The 20510-nt window shown below is 34.4% G+C and overlaps 1 pseudogene; it reads right to left on the bottom strand.

The window, feature by feature from the left end:
• Window positions 1-92: 92 nt before the first annotated feature.
• Window positions 93-12222, bottom strand: LOC149190394 (homeobox-leucine zipper protein HAT3-like; annotated as a pseudogene).
• Between the last annotated feature and the right edge of the window lie 8288 nt (window positions 12223-20510).

The raw sequence follows: 20510 nt of genomic DNA, 5'->3' as shown, positions 1-20510 counted from the left end.
CGCAAACTAGTATAATCATAGTATAGCAGTCAACAGACTCCCTGCGTGGAGACATAATAGTTTTTCTTTTTGGTCAAAAGCTTATGAACTCGTCAGGCATCTCTGCCTCCATATGAATATGCACTTGGCATCTGCAAAATGTAATTTCTTTATATCAATAGAAATTACGACTTTTTCCATGGGAAAAAAAAAAATAATATACCAATATAATAATAATATAATCAATACTATTATAATATTATTAGGAGTTTATATTACTATTATATTATTATAATAATATACAAATATAATTATTATTATAATCAATAATATAACCAATATTATTATTGAATGTCGCATCCCAATCATCTAAAGGGAGGAATGAACCTTGCCCAAAAGAAAAGGTGATATGCGATTTGGTAGCCAGACCCGAAAACTTATCAGACGTAACCAATTACCTTATCGGGTTCGTAAGGTAATCGGGGATCAGCGCATTCAAGTAGAAGGGGTCTAGCTGAAGGAAGTGTTGATTTCCGATGGCCCAATACTCCAATGGCCGATGCTCTGATGGCCTGATACTCCGATTGTAGATGGCCCGATACTCCGATGGCTGATATGCGATATATCGATATGCCGATAGCGATCGGAGCGATTGCTGATCGGGGATTAGAGGTTTCGGAGGTCGGAGCGCTACGGAAAAGTAACAAAGCCACAGACCCGACGATTCATAGATTAGGGTTCATAATATTTAAGATCCGGCTTTGCGTTTCGGCAGAGTTTTCCTTCGAATTTCCCATATTTTTGTGTATTTTCAATATTTTTTTGTCCCAGAGGGTTTTTAAAGGAAAACTGAAAGATTAATGCTCCCGATAGTGTAAAAGGCTCTGACAGGGTTATATGGGCGTGTTTGTGAAGTCCGATAGTTAATCGAATATCAGGTGTGGAGGAGGTGTGTATTATTGTGAACAGCGAAGGAGCAGATACCCGATTGCAATAAAGGTGGAACCTCGAAAGATGTGCAGAGGATGTATAAAGCAAAAAAGCATGTTTTGTGGCATTTCCTTTGTAAAATGTTTTATAAGGAAAGTAGTGTTGTTTGAAGATTTTATGCGATAAATATATATTAACCAATCCTAAAGAAAGGAAAGGTTATATATGTGGGTAAAGAGATAATGAAGGTTATGAGGAGGTTTAAAGTCTCGATAGGAGGTTTAAGTAGGGTGATTGAGTTCCGACATAAAGGAACTGATGAATAGGGCCTTAACCATTCATGGTTGAAGATATGACTCATTAGAGAGTTAAATTCCAAGGAAAAAAATGTGTCCATGCATTTTACATGCATATTGTGGGTGTAAGCAGGGGTAACCCTACCATCAAAACCACAAGGGATTATGAACCGAAGAAAATAATGTTAAACCCAAGGGACTAATATTATAAACCCAACATTGGTAAACCCTAATATGAATATTAGAAAGACAAAAATAAACATGTTTTATTTTCATGGTGAGAGAATCCTTGTCACAATGTCACAGTCAACCATGGTTGGTGATGGTTTCCTATGATTGACAATGGTTGACCATGATCGATATTATAAACCTAAGTGAATAATAAACCCAAGGCATTGATATTATAAACCCCAAGGAATAATAAAACTAATGTATTAATACAAAAACCCCAAGGAATTGTGAACCCAAGGGAATAATATTAAACCCATGGGACTAATATTATAAACCCAACATTGTTAAACCCAAATATAAACACTACAAACACTAAAATAAACATGGTTTATTTTCATGGTGAGTCAATCTTTGTCAAAATGCGACATTCAACCAAGGGACTAATATTATAAAACCAACATTCGTAAACCCAAATATAAATACTACAAATACTAAAATAAACATGGTTTATTTTGACGCTGAGACAATTCTTGTCACAATGCGATATCCAGCCATGGTTGACGATGTTTGGCTATGATTGAAAATGGTTTACCATGATTTATATTATCAACCAAAGGGAATAATAAACCCAAGGGATTGATATTATAAACCCAAATGAATAACAAACCCAAGGGATAAATACTAAAACCGAAGGGATTATGAAGCCAAGGGAATAATATTAAATGCATGGGACTAATATTATAAACTTCACATCGAGTAAAAGCAAATATCAATACTACAAACACTAATTATAAACCCAAATGAATAATAAACCGAAGGGAGTAATACTAAAACCCAAAGGGAATATGAACCCAAGGGAACAATATTAAGCCCAAGGGACTAATATTATAAACCCAATATTCGTAAACCCAAATATAAATATTACAAACACTAAATTAAACGTGTTTTATTTTCATGGTGAGACAATCTTTGTCAAAATGTGACATTCAAGCATGAGACTAATATTATAAACCCAACATTGGTAAACCCAAATATAAATACTACAAACACTAAAATAAACATGGTTTATTTTGATGGTGAGACAATTCTTGTCACAATGTGACATTCAACCATGATTGACCATGTTTGGCTATGATTGACAATGGTTTACAATGATTGATATTATAAACCAAAGGGAACAATAAACCCAAGGGATTGATATTATAAACCCAAATGAACAATAAACCCAAGGGATTAATGCTAAAACCCCAATGAACAATAAAACCAAGGGATTAATACTAAAACCCCAAGGGATTATGAATCCAATGGAATAATATTAAACCAAGGGGCCTAATACTATAGACCCAACAATCGTAAACCAAAATGTAAATATTAAAAAGACCAAAATAAACATGATTTATTTTCATGGTGAGACAATATTTGTCAAAATGGGACATTCAACCACGGGACTAATATGGTAAACCCAAATATAAATATTACAAACACTAAAATAAACATGGTTTATTTTCATGGTCAGACAATCTTTGTCAAAATGCAACATTCAACCATGGGACTAATATTATAAACCCAAATTTGGTGAAACCAAATATAAATACTACAAACATCAAAATAAACATGATTTATTTTGACAGTGAGAGAATCCTTGTCAGAATGCGAGAATAAACCATGGTTGACCATGATTGATATTATAAACCTAAGGGAATAATAAACCTTTGGGATTGATATAATTAAACCCAAACGAATAATAAAACTAAGGGATTAATACTAAAACCCCAAGGGATTATGAACCGAAGGGAATAATATTAAACCCATGGGACTAATATTATAAACCCAAATATAAATACTACGAACACTAAAATAAACATGGTTTATTTTGATGGTGAGACAATCCTTGTCACAATGCAACATTCAAACATGGTTGACCATGGTTGGCTATGATTGACAATGGTTGACCATGATTGATATTATAAACCTAAGGGAATAGTAAACCCAACTTATTTACATTATAAACCCAAATGAATAATAAACCCAAGGGATTAATACTAAAACCCCAAGGGATTATGAACCCAAGGAAATAATATTAAGCCCAAGAGATTAATACTAAAACCCCAAGGGAATAATATTAAGTCCAAGGGACTAATATTATAAACCCAACATTTGTAAACCCAAACATAAATATTACAAAGACTAAAATAAACATGATTTATTCATGGTGAGACAACCCTTGTGACAATGTGACATTCAACCATGGTTCACCATGATTGATATTATAAACATGAGGTAATGATAATCCCAAGGGATTGATATTATAAACCCAAATGAATAATAAACCCAAGGGATTAATACTAAAACCCCAAGGGATTATGAACCCAAGGGAATAATATTAAACCCAAGGGACTAATATTATAAACCCAACATTCATAAACCCAAATATAAATATTACAAACACTAAAATAAACATCATTTATTTTCATGGTTAGAAAATCCTTGTGACAATGTGACATTCAAGCATGGTTGACCATGGTTGGCTATGATTGACAATGGTTTACCATGATCGATATTATAAACCTAAGGGAATAATAAACCCAAGGGATTAATATGAGAAACTGAAAGGAATAATAAAACGAAGGGATTAGTACTAAAACCCCAAGGGGTTATGAACCCAAGGGAATAAGGGATTAATACTAAAACCCCAAGGGATTATGAACCCAAGGGAATAATATTAAACCCAAGGGACTAATATTATAAACCCAACATTCATAAACCCAAATATAAATATTACAAACACTAAAATAAACATCATTTATTTTCATGGTTAGAAAATCCTTGTGACAATGTGACATTCAAGCATGGTTGACCAAGGTTGGCTATGATTGACAATGGTTTACCATGATCGATATTATAAACCTAAGGGAATAATAAACCCAAGGGATTAATATGAGAAACCGAAAGGAATAATAAAACGAAGGGATTAGTACTAAAACCCCAAGGGAATAAATTGAACCCAATGGACCAATATTATAAACCCAACGTATATAAACCCTAAGACAAATATTATAAACATTGAAATAAACATGATGGACCATCATTGATTTTCATATTGCAACAATCCTTATGACAATTCCATGTTGGACCATGGTCGACATCATAATAAACCATGTTTGACTTAGGAATAATAAACCCAAGCGATTGATATTATAAACCCAAGGGATTAATACTAAAACCCCAAGGGATTATGAACCAAAGGGAATACTATTAAACAAAAGGGACTAATAATATAAACCCAAGGGATTGATATAATAAACCCAAAGGAATAATAAACCCATGGGATTATTATTTATTTTCATGGTGAGACAATCCTTGTCACAATGTGACATTCAAGCATGGTTGGCTATGATTGACAAGCATTTACCATGATCGATATTATAAACCTTAGGGAATAATAAACCCAAGGGATTAATATGAGAAACCCAAAGGAATAATAAAACAAATGGATTAATACTAAGACCCCAAGGGATTATGAACCCAAGGGAATAATATTAAATTCAAGGGACTAATATTATAAACATTAAAATAAACATGATCGACCATCATTGATTTACATTGTTGAGACAATTCCTATCACAATTCCATGTTGGGCCATGGTCGACATTATAATAAACCATGTTTGACTCGGGAATAATAAACCCAAGGGATTAATACTAAAACCCAGGGATTATGAACCTAAGGCAATATTATTAAACAAAAGCGACTAATAATATAAACCCAAGGGAATAATGAAACCAAGGGATTGATATAATAAACTCAAAGGAATAATAAACCCAAGGGATTAACACTAAAACCTCAAGGGATTATGAACCCAAGGAATTATTAATATTAAAAAGTTGAAGAACGAAGAAAACCAATAGTTTGATATTATAAACCATTGGGAATTAATAAACCCAAGGGAAAAATATTAGAAACCAATGGGATAAAAAACGGCAAGGGATCAATAGGAATTAATTTTTTAAACATTGATCAACCCATGTGACTTTGAATATTATAAACCTAATGGATCAATAAAACCTAGCAATTTTTAATATTATGAAAGTGGCACGTCAATAAATTAAAGGAATAGACATTGTAAATGTAATGGATTAATATTAAACCTTAGGACTATTATTTAAACCTTAATATTGTGGATTAATAAAACAAAGGGAATAAATGATAAATGGGAGGAATTATTAATATTACAAACTTAAAGAACAAATAAACCTAATCATTTAATATTATAAACCCAAGCAAATAGTAAACCGAACCTAAGCCCTAAATCCATGGCATCAATATATAAACATAAATAATGTTATAACACAAAAAGAAATAAAAAAACATAAACGAAAACCAATATAAGAAGCACATTGCAAACCATAAAGCACTAAAACGTGATAAATCATTATTACATTAATAATAACACATTTATATCACTACATTATAAACAATAAATAGAATTTAAGCCATAAATACATTGATATCAATACATGAATGTATTAATAGTATAAATCTCAAAAATATTGATATAAACACGTAGAACATGAAATCCCAACAATAATATTATAAATGTAAACCTTGAAGAAAACCCCAAACCCATAGAGGAAACAATGAAAATAGCGTAAAGTCAAAGTAAAAAAGGGACAAGCGGAGAAGTGAGGCATTGCTGCATAGTAACCATTGGATCTCAGTGATCAATGGTCCAGATTAAACAACAGAGTAACTTAAAGGAACTATCGGAACTATCTGATGGAGTAGATCGACGGTCATTGCATATGGAAGAGTGCAAGGGTTAACACAGTAAAAAGGCAGGTTTATAACCTCGAGTGGTATTTCGGGCAGCAAAGCAGTGGTAAGTGGTATCGAGAGTTTTGGCTCTGATTCCACAAATCGGAGGACACATAGCAATGGAGGAGTGTGGGGAAACCGCTTTATCAGGCAGTTAACCCCCGTGTGTCTTGTCAACCCGAAATCTACCGTTAACTGTTGGATCTTTCGGGAGAAGATCAACGACAGAGAAGTAATATGACATACAAAGGAGCAGACCTGATGGTATTATATGGTGTAGTTAATATGTTTTGAGTTCTGAGGTTAATCACATATCGGAGGAGATGGGAACCACATGTTAATGTGACCGCCTATGGCGATTGTGATTAGTGATAAAGGTGGAACCTCAAAATTCGTCCGATGGAGTAGATCGACGGTCATTGCATATGGAAGGGTGCAAGAGTTAACACAGTAAAAAGACGAGTTTATAACCTTGAGTGGTATTTCAGGTGGCAAAGTAGTGGTACACGGTATTGAGAGTTTTGGCTCCGAGTCCACAAATCGAAGGACACGTAGCAGCGGAGGAGTGTGAGGAAACTGCTTTATTGGGTGGTTAACCCCGTGTGTTTTGTCAACCCGAAATCTACTGTGAACCGTTGGATCTTTTGGGAGAAGATCAACGGCAGAGAAGTAATGCGACATACAAAGGAGTGGACTCGATGGTATTATATGGTGTAGTTAATATGTTTTGAGTTCCAAGGTTAATCACATATCGGAGGAGATGGGAACCACATGTTAATGTGACTGTAGACTATGGCGATTGTGATTAGCGATAAAGGTGGAACCTCGAAATTCATGCAAAGGCCGTATAAAGCAGAAAGGTATGTTTTGTGGACATTTCCTTTGTAAAAGGTTTATAAAGGAAAATAGTGCCGACAAAAGGTTTATGTGTTTAAATATATATAACCAAGTTTTAAAGAAGGAATGGTTATATATATATGTGGTTAAGCGGTAAAGAAGGTTCAGTAGGGTAAAGAAAGTCTCGATATTAACATATATAAAATTTAATGAGAGGGTTTTAGTCCGATAGGAAGGATTTAAAAGAAAGGATTTAATAAAGTCTTTATATTTGGTGTTTATATTGGGGTTTAAGTCTTATTTGAAGGTTAAGGGGTGATTAAAGTCCCGATAAGTTAATATTGTATGTTGGTAAGCCTATGTTGATTAATAGGGCCTTAACCATTGGAGGTTAGAGATTTTGACTCCTTAGAGAGTTAAAATACCTGGGACAAATGGGCTGATGCATTTCACATGGTGAGACAATCCTTGTCACAATGTGACATTCAAGCATGGTTGGCTATGATTGATAATGGTTTACCATGATCGATATTATAAACCTAAGGCAATAATAAACCCAAGAGATTAATATGAGAAACCCAAAGGAATAATAAAACGAAGGGATTAATATTAAGACCCCAATGGATTATGAACCCAAGGGAATAATATTAAATCCAAGGGACTAATATTATAAACCCAACGTATATAAACCCTAAGAAAAATATTATAAACATTAAAATAAACATGATCGATCATCATTGATTTACATATTGAGACAATTCCTATCACAATTCCATGTTGGACCATGGTTGACATTATAATAAACCATGTTTGACTCGGGAATAATAAACCCAAGCGATTGATATTATAAACCTAAGGGATTAATACTAAAACCGCAAGGGATTATGAACCTAAGGCAATATTATTAAACAAATGGGACTAAAAATATAAACCCAAGGGAATAATGAACCCAAGGGATTGATATAATAAACCCAAAGGAATAATAAACCCAATGGATTATGAACCGAAGGAAATAATGTTAAACCCAAGGGACTAATATTATAAACCCAACATTGGTAAACCCTAATATAAATATTAGAAAGACTAAAATAAACATGGTTTATTTTCATGGTGAGAGAATCCTTGTCACAAGGTGACATTCAACCATGGTTGGCCATGGTTGTCTATGATTGGCAATGGTTGACCATGATCGATATTATAAACCTAAGGGAATAATAAACCCAAGGCATTGATATTATAAACCCCAAGGAATAATAAAACTAAGTGGTTAATACAAAAATCCCAAGGGATTATGAACCCAAGGGAATAATATTAAACCCATGGGACTAATATTATAAACCCAACATTGTTAAACCCAAATATAAACACTACAAACACTGAAATAAACATGGTTTATTTTCATGGTGAGTCAATCTTTGTCAAAATGTGACATTCAACCAAGGGACTAATATTATAAAACCAACATTGGTAAACCCAAATATAAATACTACAAACACTAAAATAAACATGGTTTATTTTGATGGTGAGACAATTCTTGTCACAATGCGACATTCAACCATGGTTGACGATGTTTGGCTATGATTGACAATGGTTTACCATGATTTATATTATCAACCAAAGGGAATAATAAACCCAAGTGATTGATATTATAAACCCAAATGAATAATAAACCCAAGGGATTAATACTAAAACCCAAGGGAGTATGAACCCAAGGGAATAATATTAAACCCATGGGACTAATATTAGAAACTTCACATATAGTAAAGTCAAATATCAATACTACAAACTCTAAAATAAACATAGTTTATTTTGATGGTGAGACAATCCTTGTGACAATGCGGTTCACCATGTTTGGCTACGATTTATATTATAAACCTAAGGGAATAAAATAACCCAAATTTTGATATTATAAACCCAAATGAATAATAAACCAAAGGGAGTAGTACTAAAACCCCAACGGATTATGAACCCAAGGGAACAATATTAAGCCCAAGGGACTAATATTATAAACCCAATATTCGTAAACCCAAATACAAATATTACAAACACTAAAATAAACATGTTTTATTTTCATGGTGAGACAATCTTTGTCAAAATGTGAAATTGAAGCATGGGACTAATATTATAAACCCAACATTGGTAAACCCAAATATAAACACTACAAACACTAAAATAAACATGGTTTATTTTATAATATAAAACCCAAGGGAATAATGAACCCAAGGGATTGATATAATAAATCCAAATGAATACTAAACCTAAGAGATTAACACTAAAAGCTCAAGGGATTATGAACCCAAGGAATTATTAATATTAAAAAGTTGAAGAACGAAGAAAACCAATAATTTGATATTATAAACCATTGGGAATTAATAAACCCAAGGGAAAAATACTTTATTAAAGCCTTGCTTTCAAATCCTTCCTATCAGGACTAAAACCCTCTCATTAACCTTTATAAAACCTTTGCTAACCCTTTAACCGCACATATATAACCTTTTCCTCTTTAAACCTTGGTTACATATATATTTAGCACATAAACCTTCTATTGATGCTATTTTCTTAATAAACCATTTACAAAGGAAATATACGCTTACCACACCTTTTCTGCCTTGGTACGGCCTTGGCACACTTTTCGAGATTTACCTTTTCGCTTATCGCAATCGTGATTCTCTGCAGGTTTTGTTAACAAAGACCTCTATTGCATCCAATATGCAATAATGCGATTTCGGATCTCAAAACTTATTAACTACGCCACATAACACCATCAGGTCCACTCCTTTGTATGTCGCATTACTTCTCTGCCATTGATCTTCTCCCGAAAGATCCAACGATTCACATTGGTTTCGAGTTGACCACACACACGGTGGTTAACCGCCTAATAAAGTAGTTTCCCCACTCCAACTCTCTGCCACGCGTCGTGATATGTATGGAGTCAGTTGATCACCGCTCAAACCACTTACCATCTAGTCCTTGCCCGAAATATCGCCTAACATTATAAACCCACCTTTTCTCTGTGTTAACTCCTACGATCCTTCACTGTGTGATGACCGTCGATCTATGAGATCGATGGTTCTCACTCTTTTTCATCACATCGTTGATCTATAAGATCCAACAGTTCTCATATACTGAAACCACACTTCTTCGTTCGTCCCTTTAAATTGACTTTAATTCATTCTTCAGTGTTTTCTCTGTGTTTTTGATTTTTCTTCAGGGTTTCTTTCTTCAACTATTCTGCTGCTCAATTCTCTCTGAGCCTCAATCCTCTGTGAATTCCCACTTCGCTTCCTCTCTAGAGCTTCGTCTGATTCTTCAGCTGGATTCCAAGATCCCTAATGACTCCTCTGAATCATTCTCTCCTCTGCTGGGACTTTAGCATTGGAACCAGGGGCACTAAAGGGTAAAGCTCACACTGTAAACATTTTTAAAAAGCACAAAACTCCATGTATAAGTGTTGGGACTTGAGGGCTGGAACCAGGGGCACTAAAGGGTAAAACTCACACTGTAAGTGTCTCGAGATGAGTGGTCCGGGCTTACAAAAACTTTAAGTTTTTTTAACAAGTTTAAGATCATCAATAGAAATATGTTGTATTGTTCAAACTAAACAATGATTAATAAAATTAATAAATTAAAAAAATTAACAATGATTAATAAAATTATAATTTTATAACATTTTTAAAATAACGATAAAATAACCTAAAAAGGTCTTTTATTTATTAAATCATTTTACAATAACAATATTTTCATGTGTCCTGCCTATGTTGTATAACTCAAACATGAAACCTTGAAAGAAAAAATCGTGTTAATGATAGTTATTAAGTAGGCATTAATATGCATGCATTGACTAGTCAATAAGTACTGCTTTTAGCGATAACGATGAATTTTACTTTTACTATGAGCATGAATAGAGAAATTGTCATCGTATTTTATTAAAAATAATAATAAATGAAAACGATTATTATACATGTTTAGATTGATAATAAAAAAAGGAGAAAATTCATAAACACAAGAAGGTTCGGAGAAAGAGATGATCTCACATAAACATTTGAATTTTACATACAATGTTTATTTCATAGACTCCCACTCTGTACAGCTATATGTTCCTTTGTTTATCAAGATGCCTTGTCTCATTCAATAAATTAAGAGAGACTTGAGCGCTTTCTAAACAGAATTCAATTAATAAAAAATATACTGAAACCCTAAATGTTTCATAAAGTGAACCTTTAGAGAAAACCTAAAATGTTTGACAAAGAGATGGTGTCCACCATTGCTAAACAATGACTATGGGTAAAGAAACTCTGATCAATACCCGACAATTCATTGTCGGAAAGAGCTACGTAAAAACATAGACCTATATTTCACCAAAGTCAAGTGGCTACTATTGTCAACTGCTGAAACTCTTTCACAAGAGGGGCACATGGTAACGGTTGACGCAGGCCTGAGAGGTGGTGACATTTTTAAAGCTTTCAGTTTTTCCAGCTCTATGCGAAGTTTTTTGTTCTCGTCTATAAGTGCCTCATTATATCTCTTCAGAAGCTCGCAGTCCATTTCCGTTTTCTTAAGCTTCGTCCTAAAACAAATTCATAACATTTAATTAACCTATAATAGAAATGAGTCAATAAAACTGTCAACACAATAGGATCTCCATCAGATCAAAAGTTTTCCGAACTATAAATTTGCACAACAATTGATTTCCAAGTCATTCTTCATAGTTACAGGCCAAATTATGTAGCTGTTGATTCCAAAATGGAACTTTCCATATGAATTTCGACATGCAAAATACAATGAATCAATAAAGGACTGGAGCTAACCTTGCTTGTCTATTCTGGAACCACACCTCAACTTGTCGATGGTGGAGATTCAACTGTAAGGCCAACGCATGCTTTTCCTTCTGTGGAAGAAGAAGAAGTTACATCAGCCAAAAGCATGATGAAACACAAACGATAGAGCAGTAACTTGTAAGTGAATACTATGTATAGAAACTTACAGGTTCGGGCACCTTGTTCTTTCTGAAGCTTTCTTCCAAAACAACACATTGTTCTCTAGACAGTCTAAGCTTCTTCCTGGAATAGCCCTCCTCTTCTACATCGCTAAGCACCCTCGACCAAACTCAGTCATTCTCCAACTCCTCACCATCATCCCATCTTCGCTTGATCTCTGCATAGCCATTCCCAAGGTTAATCGCCTTGGAATCCATGGTGTGGTTATCTGCATGGAGGAGGCCAAATGAAACGGTAAGTGGTGGCTATATGAAATTGAAATTGTTAGTGATTTCCACGCTAAATCAATGTATTACATCCCTCTAGCCACATTGCGTATAGGAGAATTGAAACGGTGAGTGATGTGTAGGCGGAATTGAAACCGTTGGTGTTGTTAAGGTAATTGAAATGGATGGTGATGTCGATTCATACATTTCACAACCATTTTTAATCTTTCCACTTTGTCTTAATCATAATAGGTGGCGATTAACAAATGGTACAGTGAATTTTTAATCATGGTATGGTAAAAAGTTAATTTAAGTATGCTTTAAACATGTGATTTAGATAAGCAAGTTAGTGGTGTGAATTCTATCCATTGATATAGTGCCGACTACGAGAATATATTGGCATATTTCAATTTATGCCATCTGATCAAAAGGATTAATTAAGAAAATGATTAAAGTTGCCAACTCCAATAGGAGGGACACCTATCGGCATAAATATAGATGCTATTTTTTTAATAATGGTGAATCCATAATTTTTTAGACTAATAATCTAGAGAAGGTTTAGGATCAATCTTCCTGAGAGAAATGGAGAGCTTACTCCTTAAGCGGAGATCGTAACAGACCATATATTCAATGGGATTTGAACTGCAGTCTCATTAGTTTCACCCAACTAAACTTACCTTTAAACCACATATCACATGCTATTACCATGAAGATGCTATTATCAAGATAGTGCTACCCTTAATAGAAATCCCTTTTAAAATAGTTTAAGTCCCTCAACAATAACTGTAATCCTCAATCCCTTCCATAAAATTTAAACATGAGACTTGATGAGATTATCATTAAATCCCACTCATACTAAACTGAACAGAAATGTCGTATGTATTACTGATATATTATAGGAACATCAAATTTGTGATTTTACTTAGTTTGATAGTTGATGTGGAATATTCATGACAAAGTTAAATCAAGTTGATGATGTGTTTATATAACCTCGAGGAGCTAATGAATCACTTAACACCCACGAGTGGCTTTAAATTGCACTTGCTTTCCTTCTTTCAGCATTTAGTTTCAACACCCATGATTGGCTTTAAATTGCACCTAGTTTCCTTCTTTCTGCAGTTAGTCTTCAACAATTTTGACATTTTTAACTTAAATTATAAATATTGTTAACCTGATTGACAGTAGATAGCCTCAGTACAATCTACCAACGGGAAGAAGATATGGAAGGATATCTTCAATAAACAATGTTAATTTACCCTGTCCCAGTTTCCAAGTTTCTCAGGTAGCTGCAGCATTTGCAAATAACGGTGACACTCTGTAATATGGTTATTATGTTACCTTCGTATTATCAATTATACCACATGTTTAAACATAATCTAGCCATTTACTTAAAAAGGCAATGGAGTGTACTCTCTGTTCCAGGCTCAATTTCAAGCGTGCATATAGTTTTGGGAAAATACTCCCAACTACCATAGTTATTAAACTGATAATAACCATTTTTTAAGTACAACAATAAATCGCAAACTATTTTTTTTACTAAGAATATTAAATACTCCCAACTAGAGGAGAGCCACCAATGCTTGAACGGGTCCACATCAAGAAACCCGTTCACCACGCTGGCACCTCACCCATCGTATGACATGTTGCCACAACCTGCATTGACCTATTGCGCATACATAGCCACCGGTTCGACAAGTGGAGTCGAGGTTTAGGGTTTGTAACGCCATCTCCTTTGCAGCTTGTTTTGTGTTGCGTTCATTTCTGTTCGAGTCATGTTCTTATCTGTTAGCTCTGCCAGGTAGTTGCACATCACTGCTCCAATGGCGGTCACTGCCATAATGGTCATCGGTGATGGAGGTAGTGGTTTATGGACCAACAAATATGGTCGTGTTGAAGGTTGTTCAGTTGTTTTCATCCATTTTGTCTTGTTTTTTTGATGAATTTTTCTTCCCCATCTGGTGGTATGGGCTGATTATTCGTTTATGTTCCTCCCTATGGCAGATTTAGCTCAGCTCGGTGTTGAACATGGTCGTTTCGTGCTCCAAATGGATTTTTCAGGTTTGTAGGTAAATTTGTGCGCTTGAATTTCACATTTTCTCTGTAGTTTTGGGGATATCTAACCATGTTTGATGTTGTCTTGCAGGTTGTTGCAAGTTGATGCAGTCTAAGCTACTGTTTTTGGAGCATTTGGGGCTCCTGTGGCTTTCTGTCATGGAGAAAAAACAACAACTGGACATAGAAGATAGGACACTACCAGCCTGAATACTGTGTTTTTTAACACATTTAGCTAAATTGGATTATTGTGCCTTTGTTATGCATGTGCACATGTTTTAAAACACCTTCACTTATGTTGCTTTTGTGAGTTTTGGCTAATTTTTTGAAATTTAGCTTCATCTCTGTGGGTTTTGTGTGGGTTTTCAATTTTGTGGGTTTTGGGTTGTGCGTTTTGTGTGGGTTTTAAATATTGTAGCATTGTTGGCCTTGTCATATTTCTTAGCTGTTGGTTCTTTCAATTCAATAGGCTCTACCGCCTTAGCCTTTGTGTTTACTGGAGGTTGTGCTTAAACTTAAACTAGAATTGGAATTGCTTATTAATATACGCAGCCTGAGGCGCACTTCACTTCGCCACTATTATATGAAGCAGACCACACCTATTTCTTTAGGTCATAAGGGCGGGCGGATTGTGCAACAACTCGACGTGGTTCAATGTCCAGCAGCCTTGAGCGACATATAAGTAACTGGAGAATGAGTGTTATTATGATAGGTCGATAAAGTTTTGTGTGGGTTTTCAATTTTGTGGGGGGTTTTGGGTTGTGGGCTTCCTCCATTTAGAAATTGTGGAAGAGAGAACGTTTCAGCCATGAACACACAATCTGTAGTTCTGAAATTGCAGCTGTAGTTCTAATTTTTTTATTGTAAATGTGATGATTTTTCCATTTCTTATGTTATAGATTATGTTAAACACAATAAGAATGGTCTAGGTAATTATATTTTTCAAGTTTAACCTTTAGTATGAAGAGCCATAGAACGGGGGGAATCTTTCATTGCATTGTGGATTTTGTCAAGAAGCTTTGCATTGTTTAGCCCCACTCTCATGGCTTTACTGTACATTAGATGTACATCATATTTTCAACAAGTTTGTTAGTGACAATTATCCGAACATTAATGATTGTATGCTTGTGCATTTGAGATTTTAAAACAGTGTAAGATTTGTCCTTTGCCTGCCTGCCATAATAGAAGCTATGTAAAGTTACACTTATACCTCATATAACATTGCCAAATTATTTGTTCAAGTAAAAATGTTCATGCCCACTTAAACACTTGTTGCTTTAGCCTGTTAAGATGCACATTTTAGATGCACATTTCATGTTCATTCATCACTACAACTATTTATCTTGCCTTATCAAAGTGCAAACCATTTTTGGTATGGTGTGTTATTTCTTCGTTCGAGGCTTGCTTCATTCATCTCTTTTTTATTTAGTGTTTCTTTGGAATACTTTTAGAACCATGTATAATTTTCTATCATAATGGTTGGGCTAGAATTACATTCAAGATTTAGGACAAAATGTGATAGATTTTCAAGTGAATGGACCATAATTCCATTAATATTGAGAATAGGATGGGCCATAATTCCATTAAGAGCTACAATGAAGCTTCTACCTATTATTCAATTGATAGTAACCGTTTTTTGAAGTACAATAATAAATCGAAAACTATTTTTTGCTTTCACGGAGAATATTTTTGTTTTCAAATTGAAGGACATGAGCAAGACTACAAACTTCCCATTTCTCAACACATTAGATATTTAATACAAATGATTATTTAATTCAGGGTTGGTAAAACTTACTGTCCAGACATTTATTCCGCAACACATTTATGTACTCTGCAACATATGTTAGTTCAAAAATTGTGTTTTCAGTACAAACATCCATCCTAGGTTTTAATACTTTGACTTATCATGAATTAAAATATTAAAACTGTATGTTTTGAATACTCAAGTAAGTAGAAGTATTTGGCTTAGTTAGAAGTTTTAGAGAGAAAAGTGTGGAGGGAATTTCACTCTACATGTAAAACAACTAGTTACTATGATTTACTACGCAAACTCATAGTAAAATTCCTAGTTTTAGGGGGTGAAGGAGTCACAGCCTCCATTTTTCATCCGAATGTATTTTCTTGTGTTTTGAAATCATAAGTATATTTTTTTGTGATATCTTCCTTAAAGTATTTAAGACATTGGGATTTTTTAAACTTTGTTTATTCTGCAAGTCAATTGAGTGAATTAACCTCCACAAATGTTGTTCGAAAGAGATCACTCTACCTCTTCTTTCACTTATCAGAGCACACTCAAAATTTTATTAGTGTAAGTGAAAGTGTTTTTACTAGGAGTTAAAGGTTGTTTTGAAGGCATTTTTTTAGCATAATTACTAACAGGAGAAAGATATTTTTTACAATAAGAAATGGCAACATCAAGCACAAGCTTGACTAATCCTCATATACCTCAATTTAATGGCAAAAATTATCATTATTGGACTATTACAATGAGGGCTTTGTTTTCTTTTCAAGATATTTGAGATTTGGTGGAGAATGGGTTCCAAGAACCAGCAGATGCTGCAACATACAATGCCTTGATACAAGAAAAAAAGGATTTATTGAGGGACAAAAGGAAGAATGACTCAAAATCCCTCTTCTACATTTTTCAAGCAGTTCATGAAAGTATTTTCCCAAGGATTGCAACAGCAAGGAAGACCAGGCAAGGATGGGATATCCTCCAGACAACCTACAAAGTCATGGTAAAATTGAATATAACAAAACTACAAATTCTAAGAAGATATTTTGAGAAATTTTTTATGAAAGAGTCTGAGAATATAGTCTCGTTTTTTACACATGTAATTGGACTAGTTACCCAAATCAGGTCTCATGGTGGGACACTTGAGGAAAGGAGAATAGTTGAGAAAATTTTGAGAATTATGCCAACAAGATTTGACCCTATTGTTGTGACGATAAAATAGACAAAGGAGCTCTCACATTTTTCAGTACATGAGCTTCATGCATCATTAATTTCTCATGAACATAGATTGAATAGAGCAACAAGCTCCTCATTGGAGCATTCCCTCAAGACACAAGTCTCCATTGGTCAAGGTAGAGGTAGAGGAAGATCAAATGCTAGAGGAAGAGGAAGAAGCCCACATAGAGGTGGAAGATACAACCCTTCAAATTCAAGTGGAAGGAGTAACAATCAAAATTCAAGTCAAGGCCCAAGCCAAAATCAAGCACAAGGATAGAGGTATGATAAATCTCAAGTTCAATGTCATTATTGTAATAATTATGCTCATTATTCAAATTAATATAGAAAGAAGCAACGTGATATAAGTAATAAACCAAGTGAAAATTTCACAAAGGAAAATTAGAACCAATATAACATGTTTTTAGGTTGTAATGTAACACAAGAAAAACAAATGGATGTATGGTTTCTAAATTTAGGGTGCAGCAACCACATGATAGGGAATGTAGAAATGTTTTCCACTCTATATGAAAGTGTGAAATTTGAAGTGGCATTAGGGATTGATAGCCAAGTCTCTGTCATGGGAAAAGGAAGAGTCAACATTTTAACAAGGGAGGGGGAGAAGAAGTACATTTCAGGGGTCTATTTTGTCCTCGGTTTGAAGCATAACCTTATAAGCATTAGACAACTCATGCAAAAGGGCTACAATGTTTTCTTCAAAAATGGAGAGGGTACAATTTTGGATAAGTCTCCAAGCAAATAGCTAATTGCAAAAGTTTAGATGACAAGCAATAGAATGTTTCCCCTAAAGATAAAACCAATTTGAAGGAAGAAGATGCACATGCACAATTGCCAATGAATTCACAAGAGGATGGAAAAAAGTTGGAGTTGTCACACAAATAAAATTTCAAGTAGAGGTCAAAGATGAAAACTGGTTATGGCATTTGAGATTTGGTCATCTTAACTTTGGAGGCCTGAATTTGCTACATAAGAAAGGCATGGTGAAGGGATTTTCATTCATAGAAAAATGGGACAACCTATGTGAAGGATGAATCTTAGGAAAAAAACATAGAATCATTTCCAGAATGAAATTCAATAAGGGGAAAGGCACCCTTCAAGATTTTCCATTCAGATTTGTGTGGACCAATGCAGACACCATCAATTGGTGGAAACTATTATTTCTTGACTTTCATAGATGACTACACAAGGAAGACATGGGTATACTTCCTAAAACAGAAAAGTGAAGTGTTTGAGCGCCACCAATACAAATCTCTTGTTGAGAAGCAAAGTGGACACTACATCAAATTTTTTAGGACTGACAGAGGTGGCAAATACATCTCAAATGACTTCCTACATTTTTGTAGGGAGCATGGAATTCACAAGCAATTTACAACAAGGTCTACACCTTAGAAAAATGGTGTCGTGGAAAGGAAGAATAGGACCATTATGGAAATCACAAGGATTATGTTGAAGGCGAAGCATTTTCCAAATGAATATTGGGTTGAATTTACCACTTTTGCAATATATATCATTAATAGGTGTCTAACCAAAAGTGTCAAGTGTATGGTTCCTGAAGAGGCATGGAGTGGAAGAAAGAATAATGTCACTCATATGAGAGTGTTTGGATGCGTGGCTTATGCACATGTCCTAGATGAATTATGGAAGAAGCTGGAAAACAAGGGGGAGAAATGAAAATTTGTTGTATATAGTGATGAATCCAACGCATACAAGCTCCACTATACATTAACCAAGAATTTCATAATCAACAAAGATGTGCATTCATAGAAGAGGAAGCATGGGATCAAAGTTTCGAGAATAAAATCAATGTGAAAACATGTATACCATAGGAAAACAAAGAGGATTTGACCGCAACAAGTGGTTCCTCAATGGTGACTCCTCCTACTCCTATTTAATCTCAACAAAGAAATAAACAAGTGGCACCGTCAACAAATAATAGGGTTGTGTTGCGTAGTCAAGAAAATACTACTCCAAGTACACCACAAAGATCTACAACATCATCTACTTCAAGCGTAGCATTAAGTGACACGTCAAGTCCATCTTCCACAAGCATAAGAAGACAAAAATTCATAAATTTAAGTGAGAGAAAAATGAAGTTGATAGTAATGTAGGTATGAATTCCTTATTTTCATTCTTTTGTCATGTAGACAACCCAATCCATTTGGAGGATGTAGTCAAAGAAGAAAAATGGATAGAGACAATGAATGAAGAAATAAAAGCAATAGAAAAGAATAATACATGGGATTTAGTGCACCTTCTGCAAGGAAAATAAGTCATTGGAGTGAAGTGGGTCTATAAGACCAAGAACAACATTGAAAGAAAGATTGAAAGGCATAAAGAAAGACTAGTTGTCAAAGGCTACAAGAAGCAACATGGAATAGATTATGCAGGTACATTTTTTCCAATTACGATGATGGAGACAGTGCACATAGTGTAACATAAATGGAAAGTGTATCAAATGGACGTGAAGTCATCGTTCTTTAATGGAGTGTTGAAAGAGGAAGTGTATGTTGTGCAACCACCTAGTTATGAGGTATAAGGCTAAGAATATAAGGTGTATAAGTTGAATAAATCACTTTATGGGTTGAAGCAAGCATCGCATGCATGGTATAGTAGAATAGATGCTTACTTGATGGACAATTGCTTTCACAAATGTGATGGCGAACCTACTCTCTACATCAAATAAAATGGTGGTAAGCTTCTTTTTGTTGTTTATATGTAGATGATTTGATTTTTATAGGGAGTGATGATATCCTCATTGTTGCTTTCAAAGAATTCATGAAAAGTGAGTTTGAAATGACAGACTTAGGCTTGTTAAGGTATTTTTTGGGCATAGAAGTAAAGCAAACAAAAACTGGTATTTTTATTTCTCAAGAAAAGAATGTAGAAGACATTTTGGAGAGGTTTAATATGAAAAACAACAAGCCTGCACCAACTCCAACTATCATGGGATTGAAATTAAGCAAAGAAGATTGTAGCAACAATGTTAATCTGACATTATACAAAAGTATGGTTGGTAGCTTGATGTATTTGATAACTATTAGGCTTGATATAATGTATGCAGTGAGCTTGGTGTCAAAGTTCATGGAGACACCCAAGGAGACACATTGGAAAGAAACCAAAGGATTTTAAGGTATGTCAATGGGACAAAGGAATATGGTATTTTATACAGTACTACAAATTATTTTAGGCTAGTTGGCTACACAAGAAGTGACTGGGCAAGAAGTTTTAATGATTGAAAGAGAGGATATGTTTTTCA

Source organism: Pinus tabuliformis, chromosome 3_1 (genome assembly GCF_031772625.1).
Source record: "Pinus tabuliformis cultivar Carrire ecotype Pingquan chromosome 3_1, CPIR1, whole genome shotgun sequence".
In the NCBI taxonomy this organism is placed as follows: Eukaryota; Viridiplantae; Streptophyta; class Pinopsida; order Pinales; family Pinaceae; genus Pinus; species Pinus tabuliformis.
Note: the sequence above shows the minus strand (reverse complement) of the source record. Positions and strands in the feature narration are given on the sequence as shown.